This window comes from Pelodiscus sinensis, unplaced genomic scaffold, assembly GCF_049634645.1.
Source record: "Pelodiscus sinensis isolate JC-2024 unplaced genomic scaffold, ASM4963464v1 ctg42, whole genome shotgun sequence".
NCBI classification, from domain to species: Eukaryota; Metazoa; Chordata; order Testudines; family Trionychidae; genus Pelodiscus; species Pelodiscus sinensis.
The window spans coordinates 1,063,030-1,078,424 of NW_027466041.1; the positions used below are offsets into that span (position 1 = coordinate 1,063,030).

General features: G+C 51.7%; 1 protein-coding gene across 1 annotated transcript in view; it reads left to right on the forward strand.

The window, feature by feature from the left end:
- Positions 1 to 651: 651 nt before the first annotated feature.
- The window catches only part of LOC102445873 (serine/threonine-protein kinase TAO3-like), a 159,301-nt gene continuing 144,557 nt past the window's right edge, over positions 652 to 15,395 (forward strand). The window contains exon 1 of the mRNA XM_075918556.1: positions 652 to 1,336. The gene's annotated coding sequence lies outside the window, so the exon portion shown is untranslated. The remainder of the gene's footprint in view (positions 1,337 to 15,395) is intronic.

Below are 15,395 nucleotides of genomic sequence, written 5' to 3' on the forward strand. Positions count from 1 at the left end.
AGCCACGGGGCGTCTGGGCTGTCCCGCTGCCGGCTTCCCCTGCGGCTTTGCAAAGCCTCTGGGAAGCCGGCAGCGGAGCAGTCCAGGCACGCCTGGGCTGCCTCGCTGCCCGAGCGCCCCCGCCCCCCCGCGGCTTTGCAAAGCCGCGGGGGAGCTCGGGCAGCGAGGCAGCCCAAGCCGCCTGGACTGCTCCGCTGCCGGCTTCCCAGAGGCTTTGCAAAGCCGCGGGGGGGGGGGGGGGGGGGGGGCTCGGGCAGCAGGGCTGCCCCGGTGCCCGAGCCCCTCCGTGGCTTTGCTCTGCGTCTTCCTGGTCTGCAGACCAGGGAGATGCAGAGCAAAGCCCCAGAGTACACGGGCGGCAGGACCGCGAGGTCCCGCAGTCCATGTACTCTGGGGCAGCCCCGTTCGTAACTGCCTGTACTGCTTTTTGTTGCAACGCTTAAATGCATGGTATTTCAGTTGCAAAATCACTAGTTCTTATGCCTTTGACAGCTAGAGAGTGAGAGATTTTGGAGAAGACCATTTGTGGTAAACCCATGAGCTGTCTCTTTAAATAATGAGGGGGGAACCCTTTGTGAGGCTGTGGAGAGAAAGTGCTAGAACTGTGCACGATCATGACTGGAAAGCAGGATCCCTGAGTGGTCACTGAGTCTTCCCAGCACAAGATAGGGAAGCTGGTCTCTTCAAACCTGCAGTGTTTTAGGCAAAATGATCCTTCTTCAGAAGAGCTAGCAAACAAAAAGATCAGATTAAGGAGAAAGCAAATCTTGACAGGGAATGAGGCAAAATTTTGCTCCTGTATTAAAAAGGAACAGCGTCCTCCTGGCTAGACATGGAAATCACATTTTTAAAGGGATTATTTGGTTGCAGCACTTTAAACAAACCTTTCTGAAGAGGCTGATTGCTCTGCATTGCTTTGTGCTTGTGCTTCGGTTTTTTTGCACATATGTAATTCTTGAGGTTAAAAAAAATTCTGCCAGGGATTCAGAAGGCATCCCACTAGCAATCAGCTGACATTCTTAACTGAAGGCTACAATGTGTTGCTTATTCATTTTGTACTGTGGGAGCTGCAGGGGCTAGCAGAGAGCTAAACTATGCATTTCAAACAGCGGTGCTTGTGCAGAAAGAGGGGTGAGAAAGAGGCAGCCGGCGAGGAAAGAGCACAGCTGGACTTTCTCCCTGTTTTTATCCATTTCTGCAGGATCATGTATTTATAAGGGATGAGGTGGGCCACAAGGATTGTAGGCCTGAGCTGTGGCCTACCCAGTCAGTCCAGAATCAGGCCCTCCACTACCGGAACCGAGAGCGCTTTGCCACAATCAAATCAGCATCTTTGGTAAGCAAACACCCCACCCCCCTCTTCTTCCCCTCTGTCTCTTTGGTTGCAAACAGGAACAGGTAACAGGAGAGTTTGGAGAGGGAGTTCTCCAGGTAAAAGAGGAGTAAAAACGGGACCCTTGTGGTAATTGGCTGTCTGGAGTGTGTGTTTGTGTGTGGGGGAGTTATTTGCAGTGTGCTGAGCTTGTGTTTGTCTGGTTGGTTGGTTTTTTTGGTTTGTTTGTTTGAAGGAGCTTCTAAAAGGTTTGAAATCTAGAAGCCTCTGTTAATTGGCTGAGCCTCAGTCAGGGGGAGGGGCTACCAGAGCTATATAAGCCAGTGACTCTGCGACCAGGAACAGCTAACAGGAGAGTTTGGAGAGGGAGTTTAGAGGGGGAGGTTAGAGAGCACTAGTGACTTCTGACCTTCTTTAAAACATAACTCTTAGAATAATCTATATTCCGGGGCTACGTCTACACTGGCCCCTTTTCCGGAAGGGGCATGTAAATTTCATGAGTCGTAGTAGGGAAATGCGCGGGGGATTTAAATATCCCCCGCGGCATTTAAATAAAAATGTCTGCCGCTTTTTTCCGGCTTTTAAAAAAGCCGGAAAAGAGCGTCTACACTGGCCCCGATCCTCCGGAAAAAGTGCCCTTTTCCGGAGGATCTTATTCCTACTTCAAAGTAGGAATAAGATCCTCCGGAAAAGGGCACTTTTTCCGGAGGATCGGGGCCAGTGTAGACGCTCTTTTCCGGCTTTTTTAAAAGCCGGAAAAAAGCGGCGGACATTTTTATTTAAATGCCGCGGGGGATATTTAAATCCCCCGCGCATTTCCCTACTACGACTCATGAAATTTACATGACCCTTCCGGAAAAGGGGCCAGTGTAGACGAGCCCCAGAGGTTTAAAAAGAATCCCATCTACACCAAAACTTATTCATTAGAAAAATGGAGACAGAAGCCCAGCAGCAGAGTGGGGGCTATCCTGTTTATTGTGTCGAGTGTAACATGTATGATTACCTGCCCTGTGGGCGGGTGGCGTATGTGTGCACCCGTTGCAAGGAGCTCCTGACCCTCAGAGACCGAGTTCGGGCTTTGGAGGCCAAGGCGGCTGAACTGGAGGAGCTAAGGGAGGCAGAGAGCTATGTTGATGAGACTTTCCGGGACACTGTAGTACTGTCCCACCTCCAGTCTGAGAGCCCCAGTGCTCTTAAGGAGGATGAAAGTCTCAAGGGAACAGAGCATTCAATGGGAGCAGAGGGAAACCATCCCGTAGTTGGGACCCTCCTCCCAGAGGATGCTGCGGTATCCTCTCGCACTGAGGATACCTCTGAGGGGGAGGGAATGCCAGTTAGGAGGAGGCAGGTGTTAGTAGTGGGTGATTCGATCGTTAGAAACATAGATAGCTGGGTTTGTGATGACCGGGAGAACCGTATGGTCACTTGCCTGCCTGGTGCGAAGGTTGCGGATCTCTCGAGGCATCTAGACAGACTTATGTGTAGTGCTGGGGAGGAGCCGGTGGTCGTGGTACATGTAGGTACCAATGACATAGGGAAGGGTAGGAGAGATGTCCTGGAGGTCAAATTTAGGCTGCTAGGAAAGAGACTGAAATCCAGGACCTCTATGGTGGCGTTCTCGGAAATGCTTCCAGTTCCACGCGCAGGGCCAGGTAGGCAGGCAGAGCTTCAGAGTCTCAATGCGTGGATGAGACGATGGTGTAGGGAAGAGGGGTTTAGATTTATTAGGAACTGGGGACACTTCTGGGAGAGGGGGAGCCTATACAGGAAGGATGGGCTCCACCTAAACCAGGGTGGAACCAGACTGCTGGCACTAAACATTAAAAAGGCCGTAGAGCAGTTTTTAAACTAAGAGATGGGGGAAAGCCGATTGGTGCGGAGATGCACGTAAATCGGAGGGAGACTTCTCTTAGAGGAGAATCCATTGATAGAGATTCTCTAAGCTGTAGTCAGAAAGAGAGGAGGGGAGAGGACAAACCATGGGCCAGAGCAGACAAACAACCGCATACAAAGGAATCCAATGCATCAGGGAAGGGCAGACAAATAAGCAGTGGCAAATTTTTAAAGTGCTTGTACACAAATGCTAGGAGTCTGACTAATAAGATGGGTGAACTGGAGTACCTCGTATTAAATGAGGAGATTGACATAATAGGCATCACTGAAACCTGGTGGAATGAGGAAAATCTGTGGGACACAATCATACCGGGATATAAAATATATAGAAAGGATAGAGCAGGCGGGGTGGGTGGCGGAGTGGCACTGTATGTGAAAGATAATGTAGAATCAAGTGAAATAAAAATATTACTGTAAATGAATCAACATGTTCCATAGAATCACTATGGATAGACATTCCATGCTCCAATAATAAGAAATTAGCAGTAGGGATATATTACCGACCACCTGACCAGGACAGCGATACTGACATTGAAATGCTGAGGGAGATTAGAGAGGCTACCAAAATAGAGAACTCTATAATAATGGGGGATTTTAATTACCCCCATATTGACTGGATACATGTCACCTCAGGAAGAGAAGCGGAGATAAAATTTCTCAATGGCTTAAATGACTGCTTCTTGGAGCAGCTGGTGCAGGAACTCACAAGGGGAGAGGCAATTCTCGATTTAGTCCTGAGTGGAGCGCAGGATCAGGTCCAGGAAATAACCGTTACAGGATCGCTTGGGAATAGTGACCATAATATAATAACATTCAACATTCCTGTGGTGGGAAGAACACCTCAGCAGTCCAGCACCCTGGCATTTAATTTAAAAAAGGGGAATTACACAAAAATGAGGAGAATAGTTAAACAGAAATTAAAAGGCACAGTGACTAGAGCCAAATCCCTGTAAGCTGCATGGAAACTTTTTAAAGACACCATAATAGAGGCCCAACTTAAATGTATACCCCAAATTAAAAAACATAGCAAGAGACCTAAAACAGTGTCACCGTGGCTTAACTACCATGTAAAAGAAGCAGTGAGGGACAAAAAGGCATCTTTTAAGAAGTGGAAGTCCAATCCTAGTGAGGTAAATAGAAAGGAACATAAACACTGTCAAATCAAGTGTAAAAATGTAATAAGAAAAGCAAAAAAAGATTTTGAGGAACAGCTAGCCAAAAACTCAAAAAGAAATAACAAAATGTTTTTTAAGTACATTAGAAGCAGGAAGTCTGCTAAAAAACCTGTGGGTCCCCAAGATGATCAAGCTATAAAAGGAGCAATCAAGGACGATAAAGCCATTGCAGCGAAACTAAATGATTTTTTTGCTTCAGTCTTCACGGCTGAGGACGTTGGGGAGATTCCCGAATCTGCACCGTCCTTTGTGGGTGGTGAATCTGAGGAACTGTCCCGGATTGAAGTGTCATTAGAGGAGGTTTTGGAACAAATAGAAAAACTTAATGTTAACAAATCTCCGGGACCGGATGGCATTCATCCAAGGGTTCTAAAAGAACTCAAATGGGAAATTGCTGAGCTATTATCTGTAGTTTGTAACCTATCCTTTAAATCGGCTTCCGTACCTGATGACTGGAAGGTAGCCAATGTGACACCAATATTTAAAAAGGGCTCTAGAGGTGATCCTGACAATTACAGACCGGTAAGTCTAACTTCAGTACCGGGCAATTTAGTCGAAACAATAGTAAAGAATAAAATTGTGAAGCATGTAGAAGAACATAATTTGTTGGACAAAAGTCAACATGGTTTCTGTAAAGGGAAATCCTGTCTTACTAATCTATTAGAGTTCTTTGAAGGGGTTAACAAACATGCGGACAAGGGGGATCCAGTAGATATAGTATACTTGGATTTTCAGAAGCGACGAGGAGTCCTGTGGCACCTTATAGACTAACTGAAGTGTAGGAGCATAAGCTTTCGTGGGCAAAGACCCACTTCGTCAGATGCATGTCAAGAAAGCCTTTGACAAGGTCCCTCACCAAAGGCTCTTGTGTAAATTACATGGCCATGGGATAAGAGGGAAGGTCCTTTCTTGGATTGAGAACTGGTTAAAAGACAGGAAACAAAGGGTAGGAATAAATGGTAAATTTTCAGATTGGAGAGGGGTAACTAGTGGTGTCCCCCAAGGGTCAGTCCTGGGACCAATCCTTCAACTTATTCATAAATGATCTGGAGAAAGGGGTAAGCAGTGAGGTAGTAAAGTTTGCAGATGATACAAAACTGTTTAGGATAGTCAAGACAGAAGCAGACTGTGAGGGACTCCAAGAAGATCTCACCAAACTCAGTGATTGGGCAGCAAAATGGCAAATGAAATTTAATGTGGATAAGTGTAAAGTAATGCACATCAGGAAAAATAACCCCAACTATACGTACAGTATGACGGGGGCTAATTTGGCTACGACAAATCAGGAAAGGGATCTTGGAGTTATCGTGGACAGTTCTCTGAAAACGTCCACATAGTGTGCTGCAGCGGTCAAAAAGGCAAATAGGATGCTAGGAATTATTAGGAAAGGGATAGAAAATAAGACCCAGAATATCTTACTGCCCCTGTATAAAACTATGGTACACCCACATCTGGAATACTGTGTACAGATGTGGTCTCCTCACCTGAAAAAAGATATTTTGGCCTTGGAAAGGGTTCAGAAAAGGGCAACTAAAATGATTAGGGGTTTGGAACGGGTCCCATATGAGGAGAGGTTAAAACGACTGGGACTTTTCAGTTTAGAAAAGAGGAGACTGAGGGGGGATACGACAGAGGTCTATAAAATCATGAGTGGTGTGGAGAGGGTGGATAAAGAAAAGTTATTTATTAGTTCCGTAAATAGAAGAACTAGAGGTCACCAAATGAAATTAATGGGTAGCAGGTTTAAAACGAATAAAAGAAAGTTCTTCTTCACACAGCGTGTAGTCAACCTGTGGAACTCCTTGCCAGAGGAGGCTGTGAAGGCTAGGACTATAATAGAGTTTAAAGAGAAGCTAGATAATTTCATGGAGGTTAGGTCCATAAAAGGCTATTAGCCAGGGGATAGAAATGGTGTCCTTGGCCTCTGTTTGTCAGAGGCTGGAGAGAGATGGCAGGAGACAAATTGCTTGATCATTGTCTTTGGTCCACCCTCTCTGGGGCACCTGGTGCTGGCCACTGTCAGTAGACAGGATACTGGGCTAGAAGGACCTTTGGTCTGACCCAGTACGGCTGTTCTTATGTTCTTATGTTATGAAGAGGGTCAAGAATTTTCTTCTCACCCATATTTTTTGTTGTTGACATAGCAACTAGATATTGCACAGAAAGGTGTGTGTGAGTGTGAGTGAGAGGGATGTAAAAAAAAAATCCCTGCTGGGTGTGTTTCTAGCCTATGTAAAATGAAACACATTTATGGGTAAAGTTGATTTGCTCTCTGATATTGCATCTGTTTTGTTAGTGGTGACTAGTAGTAAGACACTAAGGGTGCGTCTACACTGGGCCACTTATTCCGGAAAATCAGCCGCTTTTCCGGAATAAGCCGCGAGCTGTCTACACTGGCCCTTGAATTTCCGGAAAAGCAACGATGCTCTACTGTACAAAATCAGCCGCTATTCCGGAAACCGTACGATGCTCCCGCTCGGGCATAAGTCCATTTTCCGGAAAAGCTTTTCCGGAAAAGGGCCAGTGTAGACAGCTTTTCCGGAAAAGCAGAAAAAACGAAAAAAAGCGGTTTGGACGCTGGGAGACCCCGTAGGAGCCGCGGACTTCCTGGTAAGCCCGAGCTGTTAAAGGGCTCTCAGGCTGCTGGGCGCACGTGCCAGGAGCCTGTCTGGGTCAGCTCTGCCGCTGCTGTGCTGCCCAACACTTTTTTCCTTTCGGCTCACCGCACCATGGCAGCTCCTGCTGGAGAGCCCCCTGGACCCCCAGCGGAGGAGGCCCCCAGGGGCCGCAAAAGGCGGGCCCCATCCTGGAGCCCCAGGGAGCTGGAGGCCCTCATCGAATTATGGAAGGAGGAGGAGGGTCTCCACGACCTCCATTCCCGGTGCCGGAACGCTGATCTGTACACTCGGCTTGCGCAGAACCTGGCCCAGCAGGGACACCCCAGCCGCAACTGTGAGCAGGTCCGCTCCAAAGTCAAGGAGCTGCGGCTGGGGTATGTCAGGGCCACTGAGGGCAGGGGGGCAGGACCCGACGCCTGCCCATATTTTGCGGAGCTCCACTCCTTTCTGGGAGAGCCCGCCCCTCAAGCCCCACCGGTCCCCGTGGACACCTGCCAGCGGCCACCTATTAACCGTCCCACCGAGCCGGAGGAGGCAGACGACAGCGGCAGTGCATCTGGTGAGGAGGCCAGCGTTGCCACCCAGCAGGCCCCCTCCAGCAACTCCTCCGAGGACGGGGAGGAACCCACTGGTGAGTCTGTGCAGTTTGCACTCCCAAGGGTGGGGGGCGGAGGGCGGGAGGTGGGGAGCCAGGTGCCCGGAGGGGGGAGGGGGAGAGCATGTCACTCAGGCCACGTGAGCTGCACGCTGCATAGCATGAGGACAGCAAGCAGCAGGTGCAACCACGTGCAGCCTGGTGACCGAGCGGCACGTGACCACGGCAGGCAGCTGCAGGCCACGCCTGGGACCCTGCTGCTCACACACATTTGGCGGGACCAGGGGGAAGGGTGGATGCCGGACGGAACTGGCCAGGGCCCCAGGGACTCAGCCCAGAGCCCGCAGCTCCAGCAAGGGTGCAGACCAGAGAACGGCACACTGTCCCATGCCTGGCTGTGAGGCACAGCCAGCTTCTAATTGGGTAGACCGCAGCGTCACGGTCCTGTGACCGTGGCCCCCACCGAGCCCCTCGCCTGCTCCCGGTGCCTTGGCTGGTTCCCCAAGGGAAGTCCCCACTGGGGCCACACATGTTCCTGGGCTACCGGGCTTGCGGGAGGGATCGTGGGAGGGAGAAGGGCCCCTGAGTTGTGCTGCAAGGATGGGACATCCCCCCACCCCCCAGTCACCCTTCTGGTTCCGTCCAGGAGATATCCCACACGAGGGGATCTGAGAGCCCAGACCGCCTCTGCCAGATGTGCTCCCAGGCACTGCGTGGGGATGCATCTCGCTCCCTGTCAAACAGCAGTGATTAACCCAAAAGCTTTTCACAGTCTCCACCGGCAGGGAGTTCCACAGGTGAACGCTGCGCTAACACCCTCCCGCCCTGCATGGGGCCAGGATACAGAGCGGTGCTTACAATACCCTGGAGGGAGGACCCTACTCCAGGGGCAGGCAGGAGGGGAACCGAGTGGGCCCAAGCCACACAACTGTGGGGTCACCTGGGCTCAGGGGTGGAGGGCATGCGGTGTGGGGACAGTGGACGGCCTGCCTGACTGACCCGTCCTTTCTTCTCTTCCTTGCAGCGGGACCCAGCACCAGACCCTCCATTGCGGCAGCAGCGCCACCCCCAGCAGGCCAACCCCGGAGGCACAGGCTCCGCCAGAGGGACCAGCTGCTTCGGCGCCACGTCCATGCTGTGGAGGCAATCCAGGCCTCCATCGAGGAGCGGGTGCAGGGGGACCTGCAGTGGCGGCAGGATGCCTGGGCTGCCTTCCTGGCCGAATGCAGAGGGATGCGCACCACCATGGACACTCTCACGGCACATATTGTGCATGCCATTCACTATGGCATGGGCGGAGCCCAGGCCCCCGCCATCCCTCCCGTAGCACAGCTCATGCCCCCTCCCATCCCAGCTCCTGCCCCTGTTCCTGCCCCTCCTCCTATCCCAGCTCCTGGCCCTGTTCCTGCCCCTCCTCCTATCCCAGCTCCTGGCCCTGTTCCTGCCCCTCCTCCTATCCCAGCTCCTGGCCCTGTTCCTGCCCCTCCTCCTGACCCTGTTCCTGCCCCCGTTCCTGACCCTGTTCCTGCCCCTGTTCCTGCCCCTGTTCCTGGCCGTGTCCATGCTCCTGGCCACCTCCGCGTGCAGCCTGCCCCGACGCGGTCTGCCCAGCGTGGGCAGGCTGGCCCCCGGAGGAGCGTTCGCAGGGGCCGCCCATCCCAGTAACTGCCTCCCCCCGTCCCAGTTGAAGGTCTCCCCCTCTCCTGTCCCAGTTGAAGGTCCCCCCCTCTCCTGTCCCAGTTGAAGGTCTCCCCCCCCCCCCCTTGTAAATAAACAGATCTCTACTTTGCTGTGTTGGGTATTGTGTAACTCTAGGGTAGTGTACAAAATGATGTGAGATGCCAAGTAGCCACTTAAATGTAACATGGTGGCAAACTGTGGAGAACGAAATCTGTACTCTATTCACTGGGGGGGGGGGGCTTCGTAAGTGGTCAGTAGTTTGTGGCGCAGAAATAAATGATGACACTTTTCAGTAACAGGTAAACCACAAAATATTATTAACATAGATAACAAACTAGCAAGAACAGTTACAAGATGCACACAACAGAGATTATTAAACAAACTCTAGGCACAGGGAGGACGATTGTGGTGTTGCTGGCCACCTCGATCCTTTGGTCCTTCCGGGCCTCAGGAGAGGAACAGCCAGGAGATCCCTCGACGGATGATCGTGCTGTTGCTGGCCATGTCAGTCCTTTGGGCCTTCCGGGCCTCAGGAGAGGAACAGCCAGGAGATCCATTGAAGATGGCACTGATGTAAGCCTTCCACACAAGTCCCAAATCCTGTTGGCTGTTCCTCAGGACGGCGATGGTGGCCTAAACCCTAGCCTAACTTAAAAGACAAACCCTAACTACGCCCGACGCACCCGATGAACAGACTCGATGACGGCCGCGATATGCTGTGACCCGACGCTTTACTATACTATTGGGGGGGGGAGGTAAGGGGAGGAGGTGGGGAAGGGTAGGAGCTGGGACAGAGTACTCTGGGGTGACCCAAGCGACCCTGCTACAGGGCTTGGGCAAACATCTCCACCAGGGCCTCTCTAATGCGCACCACCTCCTGGCGCGCCTGGCGGATGGCAGCTGTGGCGGGCTGGTCCAAGGTCTGTGCCTCAGCTGCCACCCATGCAGGGAGGAAGACCTCCCCACTGCGCTCCACAATATTGTGGAGCACGCAGCACGCGGCCAGCACCTCCGTTGCATTCTGCTCACCCATGTCGAGACGGGTGAGCAAACAACGGAAGCGGCCTTTTAAGCGACCAAATGCCAGCTCCACTGGGTTTCAGGCCCGGTTGAGGCGGTCGTTGAACCGGGCCCGGTTCTGGTCTGGCTGCCCCGTGTAGGGCCGCATGAGCCAGGGCATCAGGGGGTAGGCCGCGTCCCCGACGATGCAGATGGGCATCGGTACATCCCCAACAGTCAAGTCCCGCCGGGGGAAGTAGGTGCCCGCCTCCAACCTCTGAAACAGTCCAGAGTTGCGGAGGATGCGGGCGTCGTGTGCCCGGCCGGACCAGCCGCCGTAGATGTCCAGGAAGCGGCCCCGGTGATCCACGAGGGCCTGCAGGACGATGGAGCAGTACCCCTTTCTGTTCATAAAGTGGGCTGCTCGATGCTCCGGGGCCCGGATGGCGATGTGGGTGGCGTCCAGGGCTCCCCCACAGTTGGGGAACCCGAGGGCAGCGAAGCCGGCCATGGTCTCATCGACGTCACGCAGGCGGATGATTCTCAGGAGGAGGACGTCATTGATGGCGTGGACAACCTGCAGAAGGGTGCAGAGAAACACAAGGGAACACATCACATACAGCCAGGGGTGAGTGTGCGCTCCCTTGGGTGTCCCCCCCTTGATTCCCTCTGTCCACACACACACACACACACACACACACACACACACACACACACACACACACACCAGGGCCCCCCATGTCCCCCCCCACCAGTGGGCCTGTGCAAGGGAGGGATGGCCAAAACCCCTGGGCGACCCAGCCTGGAGTCTTGGCTGGGCCTGGAGTGGAGCACCCTCCCCCCATCCCACTCCCCCTGGGACTTACCTGGATGACGATCACGCCAACGGTGGATCTTCCCACCCCGAACTGGTGTGCCACCGAGCGGTAGCTGTCCGGTGTGGCCAGCTTCCACAGCGCGATGGCAACCCTCTTGTTGACGGGGATGGGTGCCCGCAGCCGGGTGGCGGTTCTCTGTAGCGCGGGGGTGAGCCAGGTGCACAGGGTCAAGAAGGTCTGTTTTCTCATCCGGAAATTCCGGACCCACTGCTGGTCGTCCCATAGTCCGAGGACCACACGGTCCCACCAGTCGGTGCTGATGTCCAAACTCCAGAGTGGCCGGTATACAGTGGGGTGCTGATGAGACAGAGTTGCCAGGGCCTCCCTGGTGAGGGCGTCCAAGGCGATCTCTGCCTCCTGGTCCATGAACAGCATGGCACCGGCCTGCAGCACGAGCTGCAGCCAGCGGAACAGCACCAAGAGGGGCCCGACCAGGCACATGGCCACCCGTGGCTCCATAGTACACAGAGCTGGGCAAAAAAATAAACCGCAGAGAAAAGCAGTTGGGGGCCAAAGGGGGGGTGTCCCCAAAAGTCAAAGGGCACCCACAGACCTGCGAAGGGTGTCAGTCCCTGGCAGAGGCCCCAAGGCACGGGAGCAGGAGACCAATGGCTGCCTGGCGAGACCCCTTTAAGCACGTGTCTGAACGGCGCTCTGGCCCCGCCCCCGGAAAGGGCTGGTGGCCTTTGCCCTCTTCAAAATGGCTCCGGGTTTTCTGCTTTTCCGGAAAAGCGCGCTGCCAATGTAGACGCGCTTTTCCGGAAAAGCGCATCGTTATCGCGGAAACTCCGTGGCCAATGTAGACGCTCCTTTTCCGGAAAAGCTGAAAACGGAATGTATTCTGTTTTAAGCATTTCCGGAAATTCATGCCAGTGTAGACGTAGCCTAATTGATGTGCATGCATATATATTTACATATATTTGCATCTTTATAGCTAGGTTGTTTTTTAATTTAAAAAAAGCAAAGTGCCTGATGTATTTGATCATATTTAAAAATGAGATTGTTGCCTCCCCCCCGATGAACTGCTGGTTATACATGGCTCATTGATTGATTTATTTCAAGCAACTGTATTTACTTCATTTTTCTCCCCATTGAAACCCATGAAACATTGCTTGGCTCCAATAAATGAGAGCTTTACAGCAGGCTATGGGTCACAAAGAGAGGAGGAGAGGCTATTAGGGTCAGCCAGCATTTGTACTATTTCAAATGTGATTAGTGTAGCTTGTGCAGGTGATATTTGTAGTAGCAAAAGGGGTGTGTGCTGATAGTTTCCTTGCCTCCTCCACTATGTCTCACACATACTTGCAGCCTGAAATCAGCAGCAACCTTGTGGGGGGCATTGTCATAAGCAAGAAACAGAGTCCTAAATGGCAAATAATTGAAATATTAAGTAATTTCAACTGAATTGATATTAGTCACATGGGTAGGGCGATTTATAAGGTATCCAGCATCTGGCAATTGCATTTGCTGCCTATTATGACATCTTCCTGGTCAGCCCAGAAATTACAATGGGTAACACCCCCTGTTTTTTTGTTTTACTGTGTATCTGAAAGATCCTTCCTCCCCGTCACTACCATTATACCACAACCCCAGCTTTTTTTTTTTTTGAGGAGGGGCGTTAACCTTAGGTGAAAGCTTGTGCAGGGGATATTCATACTGTTTGTGCTGCTGAAACCTAAAATGAAGCAGTGGAATTCAGATGATTACCATTCTGGTTGTTGGCCTGCATCTAGGGCAGTGAGTTTGTTTTCCCAGATGTACTTCTGAGAAACACATGCAATGATTGTTGCCCCCAAATTTGAAAGGGTGGCCAAGAAACTTGGGCATTAGAGGTCCTCATACCAGCATTCCTGACACAGCAGGGACCTCGGCTATTTTAGACCCTTTTGCTGATACTCCCATGTTGAGGACTGTCTGTATACTGTACAGAGCCAAGTAATTGTCTGCACTGAACAAGTAGGGTAGTCTCTTTCCAGTCAAGGTGGAGGTGGGGAGGACAAATAATAAAATACTCAACATGTCATGGTACAAGCCAAAAAAGCCCCACAGATGTATATACTGGCATCTTGCACCCACCAGAGGGAGTGCCTGTTCTTTCACCTTGTCATTCTCCAGGGCTACGTCTAGACTGGCATGATTTTCCGCAAATGCTTTTAACAGAAAAGTTTTCCATTAAAAGCATTTGCGGAAAAGAGCATCTAGATTGGCACGGACGCTTTTCCGCAAAAGCACTTTTTGCAGAAAAGCGTCCGTGCCAATCTAGACGCGCTTTTGCGCAAAAAAAGCCCCAATCGCCATTTTCGCAATTGGGGCTTTTTTGTGCAAAACAAATCTGAGCTGTCTACACTGGCCCTTTTGCGCAAAAGGACTTTTGCCCGAACGGGAGCAGCATAGTATTTCCGCAAGAAGCACTGATTTCAGACAGTAGGAAGTCAGTGCTTTTGTGGAAATTCAAGTGGCCAGTGTAGACAGCTGGCAAGTTTTTCCGCAAAAGCACCTGCTTTTGCGGAAAAACTTGCCAGTCTAGACTCAGCCCAGATGTTCTGTTCATTTGCCTCAGTGCTTCAGTTAATTTTGCTATCAACAAGTTCTCTCATAGTGATGGAGAAGTTTTGAGGGCCATCTGCTAGCAAGGAGAGAGTGCTCATGTGATGATGAAATGCATTGTCCATACACCCCCTGAACTCCCAAGGTCACTCTTAAACCAGTTCATGGCATCTTTCTCTGAGGTGCATACTATGTGTACTGGGAGTCCAGGACAATTGGATTTGCTAAAGCTTCTCTACCTACATAACTAAATCATCACATAGTTAAAGGGGTTGTGAGGCTAAGCTAGGAAATCTTTTTTCCTGTCATTTCTATGGGACACATTCCTGAGGCGAAGCACGTTTGGGGTCATCCTAGTCACAGGAGTGCCACGGAGCATGTGCACCATGACATCTTCTGGCAAGTGTGACTAGGAGACTGTTGATATTACCTACAAGTTAAATTTATTCAGCGTATCAACCAGCAACACTCTTCTTGGGTGAAGCATGGGACTTCCTTTCATCCGTTCTTCTGCTTCCAGTGTCTGTAGCTGTGACCACCTCCCTATTTGTTCTTACGCCAGGAATGAAATGGAATGACTGGAAAGCAAAATACAGTAGCAGCTCTTCTGGAGGCTTTGTTGTTCCTCCCTTATCCAAATACAAAAAGATTAAAACTGTTTCCCCATATAAAAGCCCTTCAGAGTTAGAGGAGATGTAGTTGCATGTGGGGGTATTACAATCTTTTGTGTGTGTTTTATTTCACTTTATAATAGGGATGTCATCAGGTAGACGAATACATGGTTAACCGATAAGCCTAGGCTTATCGGTTAATCTTGTCAACCACATGCATTCCCACCCCCTTGCTGCCTCTGTATCAGAGGCAACAAGGGGGGACAGGAGCCGTGAGGAGATGGCTTAAAAGCGCTCTCCCCCTGAGCACCGGATCTGCCTGCCCCTGCATGCCCACCCTCGTGTTGCTGCCTCTGCTGGAGAGACAGAAGCACAGAGGGTGAGGGGGGCAGGCTGGAGCCAATACGTACAGGGAGCTGGCTTTCAAGCTAGCTCCATAGTTCCCTCTAAGGTGTGCGCCTGCACAGTCATGCACAAAAAATTCTAGACCCACCCACCAGTGTTCCATTTAAGATTTTCCATCCTGAGCGGAGTGAATTTTGTCTTGTGCACCAGTGTTGAGTTCATGTGCGCTTGTTCAGATGTGTGCCACTGCGGCACCCAAGTTATAAACCTCTCCTTTTCCTCTCTGCTGCCATGGCTCCTACCCTCCCCTTGCCCCATCTGCTCCCCTGGTGCCTGCTGCTGCCCCCCACCCCTCACCCTTCTCTGCTATCCTAGCTCCTGCCCTTCCCACTCTCCTCAGCCCTTTGGGGACCTTCCCCCGTACCCATCCTCTCTGACCCCTGCACCCACCCTTCCCCCTGTGCCCACCGCTCCTCTAGCTGCCTTCCCCATCCCCTCTCCTAACACCTCCCTCTACCCACCTGCCCTGCCTCTGTCCTCTCATGCCCATCCCTCCCCTGCTGGTGTCTGCCCTTCTGCTTTACCCTCAGAATCTCCTGGCACCTGCACCTTCCCTTAGCCCTGCACCCTCCTGGTGCCTCCCCCCTTCCCTTACTGCTCCTGCCCCCTTTGCCCTCCTTCTCCCTGGTGCCCAGCCCCTCACCACCCTCTGCCCCAGTTC